The 22,034-nt window shown below is 38.7% G+C and overlaps 1 non-coding gene across 1 annotated transcript; it reads left to right on the forward strand.

The window, feature by feature from the left end:
• Positions 1 to 9,296: 9,296 nt before the first annotated feature.
• Positions 9,297 to 9,399, forward strand: LOC120082308. The gene has a single exon (XR_005483139.1). It is a non-coding gene; the product is annotated as a small nucleolar RNA R71 (small nucleolar RNA).
• Positions 9,400 to 22,034: the final 12,635 nt, after the last annotated feature.

Below are 22,034 nucleotides of genomic sequence, written 5' to 3' on the forward strand. Positions count from 1 at the left end.
ATAAACAAGAAATAAACAATGACAAGTGTGATGGATCAAATATATGAATTTGTAAAGAAGCAAATTGTCTTTACAAAAGCAACATTCAATCAAATGAAATGAAAGCAATAAATGAGATGAAAGGAACTGAGTCAAGCCGCAGAGTACAATCTCTTGTATCTCTTTGGCTCAATTCTGTGTTGTACAATCACTTGTATAGGAGTTGGACAAAGTGTATTTCTCAAGCTTGACTTCCTCCCCTCCCTGACCAACGGTAGTGGTGGTTCTCAACCCTTCTGATCGTCTTGGCACCACAGCACAACTTCTAAATAACTACAACTATGACTACACTATTACAGAGAGTGAGAATCTTGATAAATTTCTTTGTATCTATGCGAACTCTAGAGGGACTTCATCTATTTATAGGCATTGGTCATGTCCACTTGGTGATGGGCAGCATTAATGTCCATGCCCTGGTCAGCCGCCTGACACTCGGAAGCTTTTCAGACGCCGCCTGCTGTAGGTTCCCATACTTGCAAGTGGTGATGTGACATAATCAGCTTGGATCAATGAATCTTCTCTACGTTGAACTCCCTCCAACGCATGGCCCATGCATTAGAACTTTTGCCTGCGACACTTCTTGATTATGCGTTAGCTTCTTGTAAATATTCTGCAATACAATGCGTTAGCGGCGCAGTATTTAGTAATAAAAATTCTTTTGCATGAGTTTGCTAATGTTTGAGTAATTCCATGCGTTTCTTCTAAAAATGAGGAGAATTTATCATTAAAACCTTAGTTGTTCCAACTTAAGAGCAAAAATAACTTGTATTTCTATAAGTTATCACCACCCCCAAATTTGAACAATGTTTGTCCTCAAACATTCCAAAATAATTCCTTGTTATCTCTGTTGTCTTAAGTGTACATAGTTCACCTTTCATCATATCCAGTCATAAGCTTGAGACAAGAGTTTGGAAAATGTAACTCAGATTGACTCTTTTCTAAAAGGAATAATATTTAGTTTCAGATGCAGCAGGCCTTTTATCAACAATTCCTTTTGTTTCTCAAAACATTCCCATTTTTTTCTAAACCAGCAATGCGATAAAAAGAAAAAAATTATGAATTCTCAATTACCCATGCGTTGTTCCAGGTGTCCCACTTTCGTTTTGGCTTGCCCCCATGGGTGTCATGCGAGCATCCAACTATAGGTGAAAACCCTTCACAACTAAACTCATATCTAATATTCATGTGTTTCAAGATATAATTTCTTCAGACTAGATAGAGGAGTTCTATGGGACGCATTGGTCTAGGAGACTTAACTTCGTTTTGGCTTGCCCCCACGGGTATCATGCGAGTATCCAACTACGGCTAAGTGCCTGTTCCAACTTTTTAACTCATGTCACTTTTAAGGTTTTTCTTTTAGAGTAATGATAGAGAAGTTGCGTTTAACATTTTTCTTATTTTGTCCCCTTTCTTTTTGATGTATTCGTTTGATGCGTCTTAACTTGAATTTCCCTCATCCCCAAATTTGGAGATGAACTAAATCCTCATTGCTAAAAGAGAAACAAAATTTCAAAAAGGCTTTAAGAGTCTGAAAGGAGTTTAAGCATTAAAGCTTGTATGCGTTAGAAAGAAAACATGTAGTCTTTTTAGAGAAGTTCAGGCCTTGTTGATTTTCCTAATACCTACTCTATACTTATAGATTTCATATAGTTGATATCATTGAGATCAGACAAAGCCCAAGACTAGAAAATAGCTAAAGAACAAAAATAAGGTATGCTAAGGTAAAACGCAAAGAACAAAATGATAGAAGTTTCTCATTCATTTTCATAGAATAACATAGAATAAATAGACAAGTCAAACCAATACAAAAGATCAAATACATCAAAATACAAAAATAACCCAACACCCCAAAACTCTATTGTGCAGGCACGTCATCCCTACGTTCTTCTCCAGGGTCTTCATCCATAAAACGCAAGGGGTTTCTAAGATGGGCAGGCAATGAAGGCAAGGCAAACATTCCAACCAAGACCTGATTGATGTACTGCGTTGTATAAAGGAATTGGTATTGCATTCGTTTTGTTTACTGCCTTAGGTAATCTCTTAGAACCTGGTTCTGTTAATGAAGACCTTCGATGGACGCGGCCAATGGTCTGAGCTGATCACTGATGAAAGTTTTCAACTCTTCTAGGTCAGCGCTGTGTTGAGGTGGTGTTGGTTCTTCACTTCTTCTAACTGGGTCTTCAAAATTTGCTACGTTGCTCGATCCTAACCCAGTTGATTCAAAGATGGTTGGAGGAGGCACAAAATTTGGAATTGGACTTGGTGAGGGCGAAGAAAGGGAACAAGGGATGTCTTGATCTATATGAGTAGGTTCTTGGTGGATTTGATAAAGACTCCCTTCTAGCGGGGCCACTGACGAGTCATGGATAGTAAGGTTGAGGCTTGGGCGTGCTTCTTCTTCCGTAAGTTCAAGCTCTGCTTCATAATCTTCATGCTCTGAAGCTTCCTCGCTATGTAAAACAATTTGGACGCGTCTTCTTTTGAGGCCACGTTTAAATGATCGAGGTTTGGTTGCCACTTCTTTGTTAGGTAAGGTAGGTTAATGCGGCGAACTGTGAAGTAAACGCCTTACTAACTTGATATATATCAAACCATCGATCTCTTCATGATTAGGGATGCCCCTGCATGCACATAGTGCACAGATCAGCCATGGGAAGAGAGTTGTCCTCGTGGTTTAGTCTTGAATGGCTTGATCTGATCCCTTATTATTCTTCTAATGTCTAAAGGATGCATTACATGACACAATAGGTTGCCAGGACGCGTTCCTTTGACAGTGTTTCATCATGCGTTGAAGGCATGATGCTCCTCTTGATCAGATAATACCATAGATTCGCGTTTGGGGTTAAATTCCTAGAAACTAGCATCTTTGCTCCATTCCTAGATGTTTGCCACTTGCTTCCAGGTTTGGCTACCGTCCTTAACGCATCTTCCAGTTGACTTGGCGTTGGTTGCTCCAAGATGGGATTACCTTTAGCGTCCGGATTACTATCAATGTTGAACATTTTCTTGATCTTGTCGGCTGAGAAGCGCACTAATACCCCATCAACAAAGGCTGTATTTTTCTCCATGTCAAACTCGCTGCTATAGAACATACAGATGGGCCAAATTCTTGTGTGCCCAACGTAGAACTGACCCCAACCCATTGCATTTATGGTTTCTCTTATGTATACTGGCAGTGGGTTGCGCTCGGGAAAGAAACCTTTCTCTACAAGTATATCACTAAATTAACACTTTCTTCCCGTGGTCTTCTTAAGTAACGCGTCAGTTACCTTGTGTTTGCCCGCCGCGTGTTCTTTGGCTTCCCGCACTAACTCTCTCAATTCATTCTCCAATTCCCTTTGAAGAGCTATCTTCCTTCGCCCTTGCCTTGCGGGTTGATAATCTTCCGAGTCTTTCTCTAACGCGTCGTGCCTAGAGCAACTCCCACGCGTTGCATCATCAGGGTCGGATGCTAATTGCTCATCTTCTTCCTCCAATATTAATTTTCTTTTCCTTGTCACTCTCCTTTCTTTTAAGGGCCCTTCATTCGCGTCGGTTTGGCGTGATTGAGATGTGTCAGGGCTAAATCTCCTTTCTTCTTCTAATTCTACTTCGAGCATCATAGCATAGCGCTCCACTTCGTCTATTTCAAGTGATGCGTTAGGTGGGTCGGAACGCATCATTTGCTCTTCCTCTTGGCCTTGATTGAGGCTTGCCAAAATGGCTCCAAATACTTCCTGTTCGTCCAATCGAGCCAATTTCGCCAACTCTTCAAGGTTACGCTCTAATGTAGGACTGTTAGAGGGGGGTCTAGGTGGAATAAATGGAAGGGTTCCTGTTGGGGTATGAGGCGACCCAGGTGATGATATGACGATGGGTGAACGCGACGGTTGGCTTGACGTGTCTGATTCGACTGGGTAGATGGTGGCTAAGGGTTAGTTAAAAGTGGGAGCGGTAGAAGTTTTTCAAGGGCTCGGGGGAGATGAAATCGAAACAGGCGAGGAGAAGTAGGAACTACCGGCAAGTCGTTTTTGAAGCTCATGGTTTGGTTCTGACTATCTGATGTAGACGATATTGTGGCCGGAGAGAAGCTTGAGCAGATCGACGGTGAGGGAAACGGAGAGGGCTAGGGTTTTTCTTTTTCGTTTCACAGATGGCTCGAGAGTAAATGAGGAAGAAGAAGGAAAACGAACCGTTTTGGTATTTTTATAGGTTGAGAGAGACAGATAGTGGGATGACGTCAAGCGGCGTCTGACATCCGTAATAAATGCGAAGTTGAAGGGACGTTCTTGGGTTTCTAAGCACTCAAGTGCTTTGTATTTTCGAGACACGTCCTTTCAATTGGGCCATGCGTTAGACTTGAGTCTGACGCGTCCGTTATTCCTACCCTGATTATACACAACTTTTTTTTTTTTTTAAAAAAAGTAAAATTTCTAACTTATGTAGGAAAAAACAAAGAACAATCAATCTTAATTCATAGACAAACAAACAAACCAATAAACTTAAACGCATAGGTAAAATACAAAATGCAAAAAGAACAAGGAAAGAGGAAGCGTCCCTGGAATATCGATGCGAACGTAGGGATGCTTCGACATGGGCCTCAGCTGGCTTCACGTAGTGCGAGAGATGACTTTTGACGTTCCATGCCATCTTCAAAGTATGGCTTCACTCTTTGGCCATTTACTTTGAACGCGTTGGTGCCATCCTCCCGTGTTAATTCCACTGCTCCATATGGAAAGACTGTCTTAATGATGAAGGGTCCTGACCACCTGGATTTTAACTTCCTTAGGAACAAACACAGACGTGAATTGAACAATAGAACGTTTTGGCCAACAACAAGGTCTTTCTTACTGATGCGTTGGTCGTGTCAACGTTTTGTCTTCTCTTTGTATAGATTGTTGTTTGCGTATGTGTTCAATCGCCACTCCTTAAGCTCATTGAGCTAAAGTTTGTGTTGAGCGCTCGCAGCGTCCAAGTTCAAATTTAGCTTCTTAACTGCCCAAAAAGCCTTGTGCTCCCAACTCTAAAGGTAAGTAATAAGCTTTTCCAAATACTAGAGAGTATGGAGACATACCTATAGGGGTCTTGTAGGCAGTCCTGTAGGCTCAAAACACTTCATCCAGTCTCTGCGCCTAGTCCTTTCGCGATGCATTGACAACTTTCTCCATGATAGATTTGATTTTTCGATTGGATACTTCAGCATGACCGTTTGTTTGCGGGTGGTAGGCAGTAACGATCTTGTGCCTAACATTGAAATGATGTGATTAATGAAATGCGTACCTTCGTCACTTATCAAGGCTCTTGGCATTCCAAAACGTGTGAAGATATTTCTGGTAAGAAACTTGGAAACAGTGGATGCATCATTCCTAGCACAAGCTACTGCTTCTACCCACTTTGATACATAGTCTACTGCAAGCAGGATGTATTGTTGGCTGTAGGACAGGGGAAAAGGTCCCATAAAATCTATGCCCCAAACATCAAACAGCTCAACTTCGAGAATATTGTTCAAGGGCATTGCATCCCTTGAAGAAATATTCCTGATGCGTTGGCAGGGGTCACATTTACAAACAAACTCCCTCGAGTCTTTGAAGAAGGTGGGCCAGAAGTATCTGCTTTGAAGGATCTTCGCTGCGGTTCTTTGCCCACCAAAATGCCCTCCGTAAGGAGAGTCATGACACTCAGCCAAGATGCTTTGTGTCTCCTCCTCCGGAACGCATCGACGCATTATGGAGTCAAGGCCTTGTTTATAGAGAAACGGTTCATCTCAAAAATAAATTTTTTTGTCATGTACTAACCGTTTCTTTTGCTGAGAATTGAAGTTCCCAGGGAATTGCTTGATAGTTAAATAATTGACCATGTCCGCGTACCAAGGTTCCCTGCCTTCAACTCTAAACAGGCTTTCATCAGGAAATGCGTCTTTGATTTCACTTTCTTGATCTTGCATTTCTTGATTCTCCAGCCTAGACAGGTGGTCAGCCACCTGATTCTCGGTTCCCTTTCTGTCATGAATATCAATATCAAATTCCTCTAATAGCAGCAACCATCTTATCAATCTTGCCTTCGCATCCTTTTTTCTCATCAGGAATTTTATGGCTGAGTGGTCGGTATATATGGTGGCTGACACACCAACTAAGTAAGATCTACACTTCTCAATGCTAAACACTACAACCAACATTTCTTTTTCAATGGTTGTGTAGTATTCCTGAGAGTCATTTAGTGTTTTGGACGCGTAAGAGACGGGATGTATCAAATTTCCCTTCTTCTGCCCTAACATTGTTCCTACTGCAACATCACTCATGTCGCACATGAGAATAAAATGTTGCATCCAATCCGGTGCTATTAGTATTGGAGCTGTCGTCAACGCATATTTCAAAGTTTCAAACGCGTCACAACAGTCTTCATTGAAATCGTATGGTCGGTTCGCCTCTAGTAATGCGCTCAGAGATTGTGCAATTTATGAGAATCCTCTAACGAACCTTCGATAGAAGCCATCATGCCCTAGAAAACTTCGTAAAGCTTTAACATTTGATGGTGGTGGAAGTTTTGCTATGACATCTATCTTGGCTTCATCAACTTCCAACCCAACCTTAGATACTTTGTGGCCTAAGATAATTCCTTTAGTCACCATGAAGTGACATTTTTCCCAATTCAGCACAAGGTTTGTTTCCTCGCATCGAGCGAAAACGACGGCCAAATTATCTAGGCATGATTGGAATGAGTCTCCAAAGACTGAGAAATCGTCCATGAAGACTTCAACGGTCTTTTCTAAGAAGTCATAGAAGATCGCCATCATACACCTTTGAAATGTTCCAGGTACGTTACACAGCCCAAAGGGCATGCGTCTGAATGCAAATGTTCCAAAGGGACAGGTAAATGTTGTCTTCTTCTGATCTTCTGGGTCAATCAAAATCTGGTTATAACCAGAGTATCCATCAAGAAAGCAATAAAATTCTTTGCCAGCAAGTCTATCAAGCATTTGGTCAATGAAAGGAAGGGGGAAGTGGTCTTTCTTAGTTTCCGCATTGAGCTTCCTGTATTCTATATAGATGCACCAGCCCGTGACAGTCCTCGAAGGTATGAGTTCATTATTGCTATTTACTATCACAGTCGTTCCCCCTTTCTTGGGAATGCATTGGACTGGGCTTACCCAACTCCTGTCGGATATAGGATAGATGACCCCCGCGTCCAACCATTTTAAAATTTCCTTCTTGACCACTTCTTTCATTATGGGGTTCAGCCTTCTTTGAGGCTCAATCGATTCCTACTTCTCTTCTTCTAGCCTGATCTTATGCATGCAATAAGAAGGGCTGATGCCACAGATATCCACTAGCGTTCAACCTATTGCATGCATGTGCTTTTTCAGCATCTGCAAGAGAGAGTGCTCGTTAGGCTCAATAAGATTTGCAGAAATGATCACAGGTAAAGTTTTGTTTGTTCCAAGGAAGGCATATTTCAAGTGACTAAGTAACGGTTTCAACTCAAGTTCTGATGGTTCCTCAAGTGATGGACGCGTTGGTTTTGTCCGCCGCTCATTCAGACTTAGCGGCTCTGATTCTTTCAGGTTTTCCTCTAACGCAAGGACCTCGCATACATGGTTCTCTTCTTCAGGCAACTCTATACTGTTCAGTTGATAATCTTCATTGTCTGGGAACTTTAATTCGTTTAATACATTAAACTTCACCTCTTGATTGTCTACGTGCATAGTTAATTCTTCTTTATGCACGTCAATTAAAACTTTCCCAATAGCTAAGAAGAGGCGTCCAAGGATAATTGGTACCTCCCTATCTGCTTCATAGTCCAGGATGATAAAATCTGCTGGGAATATAAAGTTGTCAACCTTTACCAGAACGTCTCCAATCTTTCTTTCAGGGTACTTAATAGTTCTGTCAGCGAGCTGAAGAGTAACAGAAGTGGGTTGTGCTTAGCCAATTCCCAGTTTCTTAAAGATTGAGAGTGGCATGAGATTAATACTGGCTCCCAAATCGCACAACGCATGTCCCACATCCAACCCTCCTATCGAGCAAGGGATAGTGAAGCTCCTAGGGTCCTTTTGCTTCTTGGGTAGACTGTTGCTTACTAACGCGTTACACTCCTGCGTTAGCACGAATACTTCTGTTTCGCTGACTCTTCTTTTCTTCGTCAAAATATCCTTAAAAAATTTTACATATTTTGGCATTTGCTCCAAGGCCTCTATAAGTGGAATGTTGATATGTAATTTCCTCAGGAGCTCAAGAAAGTGCTTGAATTGTTGTTCATCATTCTTCTGCATCAGACATCTAGGGAATGGTGTATTCATCGGCACCGCAGGTTTTCCTGCGTTAGACGTACTGGGTTCTAAATATCTTGTAGCCTCAGGTGTTCTTTCTTCTTGATCCATTGAATGTGTGATGCGTTCTTTTGAAGGATTGTTGTTTTTTGGATTCATTCTTCTTTCTTTAAGAGCTTTTCCACTTCGCAACGTCACCGCGTGACATTGCTCCTTCCCATTGTTATTCCTAGGTGTTTCAGTGTTACTAGGTAGAACTCCAGGCTACCTATTTTTCAACTCACTCGCTATCTGCCCTACTTGGATTTCCAGGTTTTTGATAGACGATGCCTGGCTTTTCAACAATGCGTCATTTTGGGCTATGTACTCTTTTAATAGGTTCTCAAGTAGAGATCCTGAGCTCGACGCCTATCCTCCTCTATTAAAGGGTTGTTGATGTGGTTGATGCGTTGGTTGAAATGTAGGTGGCGGTCCATGCCTTTGCTGTTGATTCGCCCCTGGGTGGTGCTCCTATTGATTTCCTCCTATCCAAGAAAAATTTGGATGGTTTCTCCATCCAAGATTATATGTATTGGAAAATGGGTTGTTTTTAATGAAATATATTGACTGAGAATTTTGTGGGCAATCCGCATAGGAGTGAGGATCTCCACAGCCCACACAACTAACCATGGGCTACCCAAACGCTTCTACCTGATTCACTTTCTACTGATTTGATGCGTTCCCTAGCGTTATGTTCTGCAAAAGGTCGGTCATCGTAGCCACTTGTGCAGAAAGTGTGGCTATTGCGTTGGAATCTATAAAATTAACATTCTAAGATCTCTTCTTCCTGTCAGCTCTTCCATCATACGTATCGTCCACCCATTCCATGTTGTGTTTAGCAATGCGGTCTAATATCTCCTTAGCCTCATAGTAAAATTTATCCATAATTCCACCAGCTGCCACTGCGTCTGCTGCCATCTGCGATGCTCTATTCAATCCACCATAAAAAGTCTCCATTTGGATAGTTAGTGTTAGTCCATGGTTTGGGCAATTTTTGACCAATCCCGTAAAACGCTCCCATGCGGCACTTAAGGTCTCAACTTCTTCTTGTTCAAAGTTCATAATCTCTCGACACCTCATCGCGTTGGTGGTAGGTGGGAAGTATTTTTGCATAAATTTCTCCACCAACTTCTCCCAGGTGGTGATTTCACCAGGCTCCAATGAGCTCACCCATTGTTTTGTGTCATCACACAGAGAATAGGGGAACAAAGACAGCCTTATCGCCTCTGGGGTGATTTTAGGAATCACAAATGAGTTACACGTTTCCAGGAAACGCTTCATGTGAGCATGAGGATCTTCACCACGACAACCCCCAAATTGTCCAGTAGTCTGAAGCATTTGAAATATTACAGATTTCATCTCGAACCTCGTCCCATCTGGTGTTGGGTATATGATTCCTGGAGAGAAATCTTATAGTACAAGGGACGTGTACTCCCTCATGGGATGTGTGCTGCTATTTGCCATTAGGATCGAATTTTGTGCAGCATGAGCTAGTTGCTGATCTAAGTTCTGATTTGCCTGATTGTCTGCCATTGCTTGTTTCCTGTTCTGTTGTCTGAGAAATTACTGCCTCAACCTTCGACGACTATTAGATCGATTTCTACGTCGGAAGGTCCTTTCAATCTTGGGGTCGTATATGAGTTCAGGAGTGCTCTCCCTGCTCATAAATATTCACAAGCTTAGGCTTAACTTATAATACTCTCTCGACTGAAGTGTTCCTACAAAAGATACAAACGAAATTTCTAGTTAGTCTTGTTTCTGAATCCCCGGCAATGGCGCCAAAAACTTGTTCGTTGCTATCGTGATTCGTGCTATGAATGTATTGTATAAAATAAATTGGAAGAATAAATTCTAAGTATAAATGATGCATTGATGCTTTGATGCGTTTATGTAATTGTAATGCGTTGGTGTGTTAGAGATATGCAACAGAACGCACAACACTCCACTATTGACGTTCAAGTTTTCCTAAACCAGACCCAAGTATAAATCCAATTTAGGTTCCTGGTAAGTCCAGGGTCGAACTCAGGGATTCAGTTAAACTAACACAGACCTTGCATTGTAGCTATTGTAGGGGTTTCCTAAATGTATGAGAGAAATATGTTATTTACACTAAAGTGTTGTGCTTGTGCCAGAAGATACAAAAGAGTTGAGTAGTGAGTAATGGATCATGCGAAAATAGATTTTAATGTAAGTGGTATGTGTCGGTCTAAGATGAGTATACACAAACCAGAGTGTGATGTGGATGAGATGGGCTAATTTTCTTATCTTTGTTTATGTGTTAAACTTTATTCAACACTTCTCAATGCGAATAACATACAAAACCTATCTCTAGGATGCATGCGTCTAACACAGAATGCAATAGACACCAGTAAGTCTATCTCTAGATGTACTAGGCATCCTACTTGATGCTGGCTTATCTATTCTTTCGAATAATCTAAGCTAAGGATGTTTTCACCAATTGATCAAGTCGGCTTAAGCGTTTGAGATGAGATTTTGCATGAAGTATAAATGCATTCAACATAAACAAGAAATAAACAATGGCAAGTTTGATGGATCAAATATATGAATTTATAAAGAAGCAAATTGTCTTTACAAAAGCAACATTCAATCAAATGAAATGAAAGCGATAAATGAGATGAAAGGAACTGAGTCAAGCCGCAGAGTACAATCTCTTGTATCTCTTTGGCTTAATTCTATTGTGTACAATCATTTGTATAGGAGTTGGACGAAGTGTATTTCTCAAGCTTGACTTCCTCCCCTCCCTGATCGACGATGGTGGTGGTTATCAACCCTTCTGATCGTCTTGGCACCACAACACATCTTCTAAATAACTACAACTATGATTACACTATTACAGAGAGTGAGAATCTTGATAAATTTCTGTGTATCTATGCGAACTCTGGAGGGACTTCATCTATTTATAGGCATTGGTCATGTCCACTTGGTGATGGGCAGCATTAAAGTCCATGCCCTGGTCAGTCGCCTGACACTCGGAAGCTTTTCAGATGCCGCCTGCTGCAGGTGTCCATATTTGCAAGTGGTGATGTGACACAATCAGCCCGGATCAATGAATCTTCTCTGCATTAAACTCCCTTCGTCGCATGGCCCTTGCGTTAGAACTTTTGCCTGTGACACTTCTTGATTATGCATTAACTTCTTGTAAAAATCCTGCAATACAATGCGTTAGCGGCACAATATTTAGTAATAAAACTTCTTTTGCATGAGTTTGCTAATGTTTGAGTAATTCCATGCGTTTCTTCTAAAAATGAGGAGAATTTATCATTAAAAACCTTAGTTGTTTCAACTTAAGAGCAAAAATAACTTGTATTTCTACAAGTTATCAATTATATATAGTGATGTTCTTTTGTAGTTGTTTGGATTTTTCTTATTAATTATTGTCTTAAATTAAAAAAATTTTAAAAAAAGGTTTCAAAATTTAGAGATATTTAAAAAAAAAAAAAAAAAAACTAGAGACCAAAAATATATATTTTTTTCATTATTTCATTGTGCAAGGATTTGCATGGATGTGTAGGCAAAAATTTCTGTCTTTGCTGTTGCTTTTGCCTAGAAATAGGTTTATTTCATGTTTTACCCATCACGTCTTTTCACAACAACAATAATTAAAGAGTCTAATTATTTAATTGCTTCAATCTTCCTCAATTATTTGCCTCATTTTGAAAGAGTATAATAAATTAATGAATTTTTAAATGTGTCCCATGACATCGATAGAAATTTTAGAAGTCAAAGTCTTCACATATATATATTGATGATGTTAAGTTAACATATTCTTAAAGAAAAATCAAGCACTATGAAGACTATTAATTTTAATGAAAATCAACCCTTTGTAAGTATATTTGGTTTTTTTGTGTGAAAATAATTGGTTTTATAATTTTCTTTTGAGTGATATCATTGGTCTTTTGGATGATATTTCAAATAAAAAATATTACACTCTTGTGTTGAATCCACCCATTTGTAACAATATTAATAGTAATGTTAGACATGTCATTTGACACATTTTTCGGGATTTTTTTTAGTATGTTTTATTACAAAGATAAAATTTTTGAATGACAAAAAAGATCAACAAATTTTATACGCTACAAATTTGGTAATATACATATTTAGTTCAGTTTTTCTCATGGGTTGTCTTAAAGTTATGATCAAAATTCTCAATGTGTCTCTTTCTTCTTTTTTCTTTTTTGTGTACTAGTTGGAACTATATGCATTGCACGTGTTTCATAAGATTAAAAATGAAATGTATATGTATAAGTTGAAATAAGAGTCTTATGATATAAAACACAATAAAATAAATAGGAATTGGTAAAAATAAAATGTGGTTCTTTTTATAAAAAAAATCTTGATTTGAATGTGGTAAAATGTGATTTTTTTTCATAAAAGTCCTTTTATTTAAGGCGAATAGAGATTATTAAAGATAAAATGTGATTTAAAAATTTTTTTTTCTTTCTGTGTTAGAAATAAAAATTGGTGAATAGGATTTTTTTTAGTTATTTTAAGGTGAATATGGATTATTAGACCATTGAGAGATGTGTAACACATAAACTTGTTATTTAAAATATAAATAAATTTCACAAAGAAGAATACAACCATAAAATCTATATCTATATCTCTACTATATTAAAATCGGAGAAGTAGGAGAATTTTTACTTCCCCAAATTGCCCTTAGTTTTTAAACAAATGATTATAATATTCTCCTAGATTTGGTGGTTAGTTATTAACGATTCTATTATTAGTCCAGACTTTCGTGTAATTGTTATCTCACGATTCAATATATTTATAACTCCTTCAACTTCATTATGACTGTTCACATTCACGAAGAGAACATATTTAATTTTCAGATCATCGACGATAATGGTGACTAAATTCTCATAATGTAAAAGAATGCTAATCAAACTTTCCAAGTAACTGATTATCCAAACTCATACATTTGAGACTTGAGAGTGTAAAATTATTTCATGCCCATAAATTCTCTTAGTAATCTAATTCTTAGTTTAATTAAAAATAAATCTCCATTTTAAAAGCAAACTTTGCTATTTTTCATTTTTTTATATAATTATTCCTTCTTTTTTCTTTTTTAGGAGATTACATAATCTTGGTGAATTTCATAATGATTCTAAATATTGCAATGCATTTGGAATTTGTTTTTGGAGATTTTCGTAGATTTGATGCCCGAAAAGTATTTGATAAAATGCACATCAAAAGTGTAGTTACTTGAAATACTATGGTTTTTTTGTTATGCTTATAACAATTATGTACACAAACGATCCCTTTGTAAATTTTCTTTAAACTTACAAAAAATAATATAATCTCGTAATTTATTAATTTCTAGTTGTGTTAATGAGATTTATAAAGATTTATAACTTATATTAAAAAACTGTTAATGTCCTCTCAAGTCATAAAATAAAAATAAAAAACACTTTGAGAGAAATTTTATGAGAAATTTTAAAGTAGCAAAACAAACATATTTTTTTAATAAGATAAAAAAGATATTCATCATTTAGAAAATGAAAATATAATATATATTTTTTTTTCATACAACAAATATTTTACATAAATGTCAAAATTAGAATTTCGTAAATAAAAAAAAATTGGTTTGATGTTTTACTTTTCAAAAGATATAGGTAATGGGAATTAAAATGAAACTATATATAATATTTATTTGTCACATGCTAAAACCTACTATTTTTTACCATGTTTAATTAAAACTACAAGATTCACGTGCATTACACATATTTCTTGACTAGTTATATTAAAAGGGACAACGAGGGAGAATCTTTTCTCTCCATTTTGCCCCTCATTTTACTCTCAACCCTTGGCAAGCCAACAAACACAATTTCTCAGTCAATTATTTCTTCTGCGAAAAATGTATAACACAACCATCCACCCTGTGCATTTGGAAGATAGAGAAAACATACAATCATCAAATAAGGTTTATCATCTATAGTTTTTTTTTCTAGATTTGTTCTGCATTCCTCACTTTAATCACTAGAGTTTTCATTTCAAGAGATTTGACCGAATGTATCATCAAATAAGATACTTCATCTTGATTTTTCTCTTTTTTAGATTTGTTTTATATGTCTCTCTTTAATCACTAGGATTTTATTTCAAGAGATTTGAAAGTAACAAACATATTATCAAATAAGGTATTTCATTTCTTTTATTTTTTTAAGTATTGTTTGTCATCTCTTTAAATATTATGATGTTTTCTTCGGATGTAATTTCAAAATACAATCAATAATTTTACAATTTTTATATGAAATCAATAATTTTACAATTTTTTTTATTTTCATATAAATTTTGGAACGCTAGTAAGTTTTTTTTTAAATATATTATTTTGTGTATCTCTCTTTAATTATTAGGCTTTTTCTTCAAGTAATTTGATGGTGATATCATTAAATATTGAAAAATCTAAACAATTCTATTTTTTAATGTTAGGAAGATATAATCATTTATCAATAACATATTTGAAAATGTACATAAATATAACTCAAAAACTATTTGGAGTTCTCCTTCTGATTTTATGAATGTTCAAACTTTTTTTTTTCCAAATGAAACAAGATTTTATATCTAAATCATTCCTTTGTTTCATTCTTTTAATTTTAAGAACATATAATATAATTTTTTAATACTTTATTATGCTGCCCATTTATAAATTATAATATATAACTTTTATTTCAAATACATCATATGTATTTTAGTTCAATCCATCCATTTTTTTTTCATTTCTATGTCTTCCATTATTTTAAAAATTAAGGTCAATTGTATTTATAATTTTCACATACTGAAAATATATTTATTCAACATTTATATTTCACCATAAAAATTTCTATTCCAAAGATTTTCAACCATGTCCAATTTATTTTATTTTCATGGTAAATTAACCTCAAACAAAATACATAAAGTTTTATAACTTATTTTTTTATAATTTATGTGAAATGCTTATTATTCAAACTAAATGATAATATATCTATTTAATATCCAAATTCTACTATAAAAATTTAAATTTTAACTAAACCTTTCGACATGTATCGTACGTGCTTTTTAACTAGTTAACCAAAATATACACTTCCTATGTAATTTCCAAAACAAAATAACCAGGGGAACAGAGAGATGTTAGATATCTTCTTGTTTCCTACATCAATGTGGTGCATCAAATTGTGTGGGGTTTTTTTTTTCTTTTCAATATCATAGATGTCATATTTATATATTTTGAAAGAGGAATAACCAGGGGAACAGAAAGTATATATATTTTGAAAGAGGAATAGGGAATTTGGTTTTTAAATGGAAAAGAGAAAAGGTTTACATGTGGAAAAAGATAGGAAAAAAAAAAAGAAAAAAAATAGATTTTCTTTTCTCTCTCTCCTCAAGCCGCATGACCCCCCATTCTTTTCTTCTTCCCGTTTTTACCCAAACACTAGCCGCCACTACCCGTCGCCGGCGCTTCTTTTCTCCTCAAGCCAGTCGCCGATCACCCGACGAAAGCCACCTTTTTGTCCCCGTTCGTTCAGCGCCCCACCGGCCGCGTTCTCCACCCACAACCGTCGAGGCATCCGCCCAGCCGGTTCGGGTTCGCCCACTCTTTGAGCAACCGTCGTTTCGTGGATCTGGAAGCCGATGGGCTTTCTGTCGGCAGCTTCTCCCTCCGTTTGGCGTTCGCCCAGGACAGCGCCAACCAAGCCATTCAGCCGCGCAGACCCATTTCTTGCCGCGCGCACGACCCGCCACTAAGCTCTGCATCGGTGACAAACACTCGTTTCAGTTTGGCATTGGACTGTGGTTCGTCGCGTTATCAGTCCTATGTCCCACTATTGAGTTTTCGCCGATCGCCCACATGCCCTATTCTTGCTCAAAAGTTTGGTAAGTTGTTAGAATGGTTATTTCTTTTGGAATTGAGAGATAATAATAGGAAAATTATTATGATTTTGGATTTAATTCATGATCAGAATGGCTAAATTAAAATCGAGTTTGAATTTGTCTTGGACCAAGCCACATAACTTTTGTTGATTCAAGTGTGCTAAAGAAGTTCTAAGTAGATTATTATTTGCATTTTTGCAAGTGAGGTAAGTGGTACTATTATCGGTCTGTCTTTGTGCGTCTTGAATTATTCTAAAGTTAATACAATGGACTCTTGAACATTGATTTTTGTCATTATGTTTTACTTGTTAAAGAAAGTTATGAGTATTAATGAAGCATATTCGATTTTTAATCAGTACTGAAATTATGTATGTTGATGCATGAATAGACCAAATTAGGGCAGTTTATCTCTCGTCCTTTGATGCATGTTTTATTTCAGGAGGACCGGCAGGTCTAGTTTCATGTTTGACAGTGTGCCTTAGCTGCTTAGACATCGCATTGAGCCGACAAGTTTTACGTGTTCATTGTTTATTTTTTTTTTTCATGTTTATGGTATTGAACCGCTGATTGCCTACGGAGCCCCATAAGACTGCGTGAGCCGACAGGTTTATGTTCATGTTATTTTTCATGTTTGACGGCGAGCCTACGGGTCACTAGACATGTGTGAACCGATAGGTTTACGTTCATGTTATTTTTTATGGTGTGCCTACGGGCCACTAGACATGCGTGAGTCGACGGGTTTACGTTCATGTTATTTTCATATTTGACGGTGTGCCTACGGGCCGCTAGACATGCGTATCAAGGCAAGACAGTACGTCTTTTGGTTTTCCTTTCATCATCGATGTAGTTGTATGAGCCACGGGCCATCATTCTCTACTCATGGATGCATAGCCTGATCCCGGTAATGGGATCACTTACTGAGTATTTTATACTAAACCTTTATATTTATTTTTTTTCAAGTAAGGGCAAGGATACTCGGGCGACTGACAAGTTGAATCTGTGACAGTGCCAAAGGAACTAAAACTACTTTCACATTTGAACCTTTATGTTTTTTCATGTTTTGATTTTATTACATTTATGATTTTATTATTTTTTTTTATAATTTATTTCATGTTAAAGGATACCCTGGTCGAACGATTTAAGATCTTGAGATAATGGCAGAATAGCTTCTTATATACTTAAAGCAATTCAAAATCATGTTATTCTATTTTATTTTTGCTTTATTTTCCTCAGTGCGAATATTTATGCATGCATGCAATAACGATCCCCTTTTTAGTAGTCCTAGGAGGTGGGGTTGTTACAGTTGGTGTCAGAGCCCGTGTTTTGGGTTCTGTAGACTGACTTACTATGTAAGTCCAGGTTGTTCCTTTTGGCCTATAATAGATTCTTCATCATCGCTAGGTATGTCCCTTATGAAAAGTATCTAGGATAATATGCACCCGAGTTAGTAACATTTATGATTGCATTTGATTTTTTTTTTATTTTTTTTTATTTTTTATTTTTTGCTGGTAAGGAAAGTAGTTAAGGGGTGGTTGCAAATAACTGTCAGGAAAATGGTTCGTATTAGGGGAAGAGGCAGTCATAGGGTTACCGGAAGAGGGCACATTCCCGAAGAGCAAAATCCGACAGTTTAGGACTAAGATCCTCATGATGAGGATCCACAAGTTCAAGATGCACAAGTTCAGGACCTTCCGGTACCAGAGGATTCCTTGCCGCCTAGGGACCCCTCAGGGACAGACACTACCATCACAGGATCAGGTGCCGCAAGTCTAGACTCAGAACATGATCTAAAACCAAAGCATGTCGGGCCTTTCGATGGAGGCCAAACATTTGCGAGATTTCAGGAAGTACAACTTCAGCACCTTCAATGGGTCACTAAAGGACCCTACCAATGCAGAGTTATGGATATCCACAATTGAAACAATCTTTCATTATATGAAATGCTCAGAAGATCAGAAAGTGCAATGTGTCGTTTTCATGCTTACCGACAAAGCATAAATTTGGTGACAGTCGGTAGAATGGATGTTGGGTGTAGAAGGGGAACCGGTGACATGGAAGTAGTTTAAGGAGCGCTTTTACGCGAAGTACTTCTCTACCAACCTGAGGTACAATAAGTAGGAGTTCTTGGAGCTGAGGCAAGGATACAGGTCAGTGGAGAAGTATGACCAAGAGTTTGACACCCTGTCCCGTTTCGCCCCGGAGTTGGTTGCCACGGAAGCTATGAGGGCAGAAAGGTTCGTTCAAGGCCTAAAGGACAGTATATGAGGTATTGTGCGAGCATTCAAACCAACCACTCATGCTGAGGCACTTCACTTGGTAGCTGAGGTGGACCCACAATTGAGAGATGACTATTCACGGGCGTTTGAGGCGGGACCTTCCTCAGGTCAAAAGAGGAAGGCAGATCAAAAGGCTTTCGAGCCTCACCCCTATCAGAAGGTTCAAAACTCAGACAGACCGCTTTGACATTTTAAGCAGTAGACTGTCGAGGCGAGTATGGTGGAAAGGAATCGGCTGGTGTGTAGTTCGTGTGGAAGACGCCACTGGGGACGATGTTTGGCAGACACCGGGGTTTGTTTTCATTGCAAGCAGGAGGGGCACTCGATAGATAGATGCACGTTCGGTTATGGGAACCAGTTTGTAGGCCATGAACAAAGGAGTTCGGGTAGGCCTCAGCATTAACAAGGTCGTGTTTACTCTGTTACCCAGCAGGAGGCAGAGAAAGTAGGCACTATTGTGACAGGCACGCTCCCAATCTTGGGACATTTTGCGTTGGTATTGTTTGATTTTGGTTCATCTCATTTGTTTATATCGTCATTATTTGTTGAGCATGCCATGTTAGAACTAGAGCCTTTGCACTATGTGTTGTCGGTATCCATTTCGTCTAGAGAAATTATATTAGCAAAGGAAAAGATAAAAGCATGTTAGATTGAAGTAGCGAGTCATACCCTGGATGTGACTTTAATAGTCTTGGACATGCGGGATTTTGATGTGATTTTGGGCATGGATTGGCTAGCTGCTAATCATGCCAGTATAGACTGCTCTCGTAAGGAGGTGATTTTTAATCCTCCCACGGGAGCCAGCTTTAAATTTAAAGGGGCGGGGATCGTGGTCTTACTCAAAGTGATTTCTGCCATGAAAGCCCAGAGGTTACTTAACTAGGGTACCTAGAGTATCTTGGCTAGTGTCGTTGACACTAGAGAGCCTGAGGTCTTCTTAACTTCAGAGCCAGTGGTACGTGACTACCCAGATGTCTTTCCAGAGGAACTCCCAGGTTTGCCGCCGCATCGGGAGATAGACTTTGCTATCAAGTTGGAGCCAGGCACAACTTCTAACTCGAAAGCTCCGTACAAAATGGCCTCAGTAAAACTAAAGGAACTTAAGGTTCAGTTGCAAGAGTTGTTAGATAAGGGTTTCATACGCCCTAGTGTGTCCCCTTGAGGGGCACCGATACTTTTTGTGAAAAAGAAAGATGGGTCATTACGGCTCTACATTGACCACAAGGAAGTAAACAAGGTGACTATAAAAAACAAGTATCCGCTTCCCAGGATTGACGACTTGTTTGACTAGTTGCAGGGAGCTACAGTGTTTTCTAAGATTGATCTTCGGTCGAGATATCATCAGTTGAGGATAAAGGACAATGATATTCCCAAGACAGCTTTTTGTTCGAGGTATAGGCATTATGAGTTCATTGTGATGTCATTTGGGTTGACGAATGCTCCTGTAGTATTCATGGACCTGATGAATAGGGTGTTTAAGGAATTTCTTGACACTTTTGTGATAGTCTTCATAGATGACATTTTGGTTTATTCCAAGACAGAGGCGGAACACGAGGAGCATTTACGAAAGGTTCTAGAAACCTTGAAGGCGCAAAAGTTATATGCTAAATTCTCCAAGTGTGAGTTTTGGTTAAAGCAAGTGTCCTTTCTAAGGCGTGTGGTATCTAAGGAAGGTGTATCTGTTGACCTCGCAAAGATCGAGGCAGTCACAAGTTGGTCTCGTCCTACCACAGTCGAAGAGGTATGCAGTTTCTTGGGATTGGCAGGCTATTATCGTCGTTTTATGAAGGACTTTTCCCGTATAGCCACCCCTCTGACCCAGTTGACCAGAAAAGGAGCTTCCTTTATTTGGAGTAAGACTTGTGAGGATAGTTTCCAAAATCTCAAGCATAGGTTGGTTACTGCCCCAGTTCTCACCGTACCGGATGGAATGAGTGGTTTTGTTATTTACAGTGATGCCTCCAAGAGAGGGTTGGGGTGCGTATTGATGCAGCAAGGTAAGGTAGTTGCTTATGCCTCTCGCCAGTTAAAGAACCAAGAACTGAACTATCCCACACATGATTTGGAATTGGCAGTCGTGGTTTTTGCTTTAAAAATCTAGAGGCACTACTTGTATGGCGAGAAGATATAGATTTTCACCGATCACAAGAGTTTAAAATACTTCTTCACTCAGAAGGAGTTAAACATGAGACAACGTAGGTGGTTGGAGCTAGTAAATTACTATGATTGTGAAATTCTGTACCACCCAAGGAAGGCAAATGTAATGGCAGATTCACTAAATAGGAAGGTAGCCCATTCAACAGCCCTTATCACTAGACAAACCTGGTTATATAAGGACCTTGAGCGGGCCGAAATAGCAGTGGTGGTAGGGGAGGTCTCTGCATAGTTAGCACAATTATCGATACAACCGAGTTTAAGGCAGAGAATCAGATGCTCACTGCAATGATCCTTACTTGATTGAGGTAGCGCAATAGGTGAAGACAGGGTAGGGTGGTGAGTTCTCCTTGTCCGCAAATAATGGTCTTACTTTTCGGAGACGCTTATGTGTACCAGCAGACGATGACCTCAAGAACGATATGTTATGGGAGGCTCATAACTCCCCATTTTCGATACATTCTGGTAGTACTAAAATGTACCAGGACCTAAAATGTTGTTACTAGTGGAATAACATGAAAGTGGAGATAGCAAGTTTGTTAGTAAGTGCTTAGTGTGTCAGCAGGTAAAGGCTCCAAGACAAAAGACAGCAGGCTTGTTGTAACCTTTGAGCGTACTAGAATGGAAGTGGGAGAATGTCTCGATGGACTTCATTGTGGGTTTTTCGCGAACCACGAAGGGTTTTACAGTAATTTGGGTTATAGTGGATAGACTTACCAAGCTGGCACATTTCATTCCAAGGAAGCCTACATATTCAGTGAATAAGTGGACTCAGTTGTATATGAAAGAGGTGGTAAGATTATACGGGGTACCAGTGTCCATCGTGTCTGATAGGGACCCTCGATTTACCTCCAGCTTTTGGAAGAGCCTTCAGGCAGCATTAGGTACTCGTTTGGATTTCAGTACGAATTTTCACCCACAAACTGACGGTCAAACTGAGCATTTAAACCAGACACTGGAGGATATGTTATGTGCTTATGCGTTAGAGTTTGCAGGGAGTTGGGACTCTCACCTGCATTTGATAGAGTTTGCCTATAATAATAGTTACCAGGTAACCATTGGCATGTCGCCGTTTAAGGCCCTTTATGGAAAGAGTTGTAGGTCACCCATATGCTGGGATGAGGTTGGTGAACGGAAATTACTAGGACCTGAGTTAGTACAAACCACGAACGAGGCAATACAGAAGATTAGGGCCCAAATGTTGACGGCTCAAAGTAGGCAGAAGAGTTACGCTGATGTTAGGCGTAAGGATTTGGAGTTTGAGGTAGGTGAAAAAGTGTTTTTGAAAGTGGCATCTATGAAGGGGATGTTGAGATTTGGCAGGAAGGGTAAGTTGAACCCTCGGTTCATCGGGCCGTTTGAGATCCTAGAGCGGGTTGGCCTTGTAGCCTACTAGCTGGCCTTACACCCAT

This window comes from Benincasa hispida, chromosome 7 (genome assembly GCF_009727055.1).
Source record: "Benincasa hispida cultivar B227 chromosome 7, ASM972705v1, whole genome shotgun sequence".
Classification (NCBI taxonomy): Eukaryota; Viridiplantae; Streptophyta; class Magnoliopsida; order Cucurbitales; family Cucurbitaceae; genus Benincasa; species Benincasa hispida.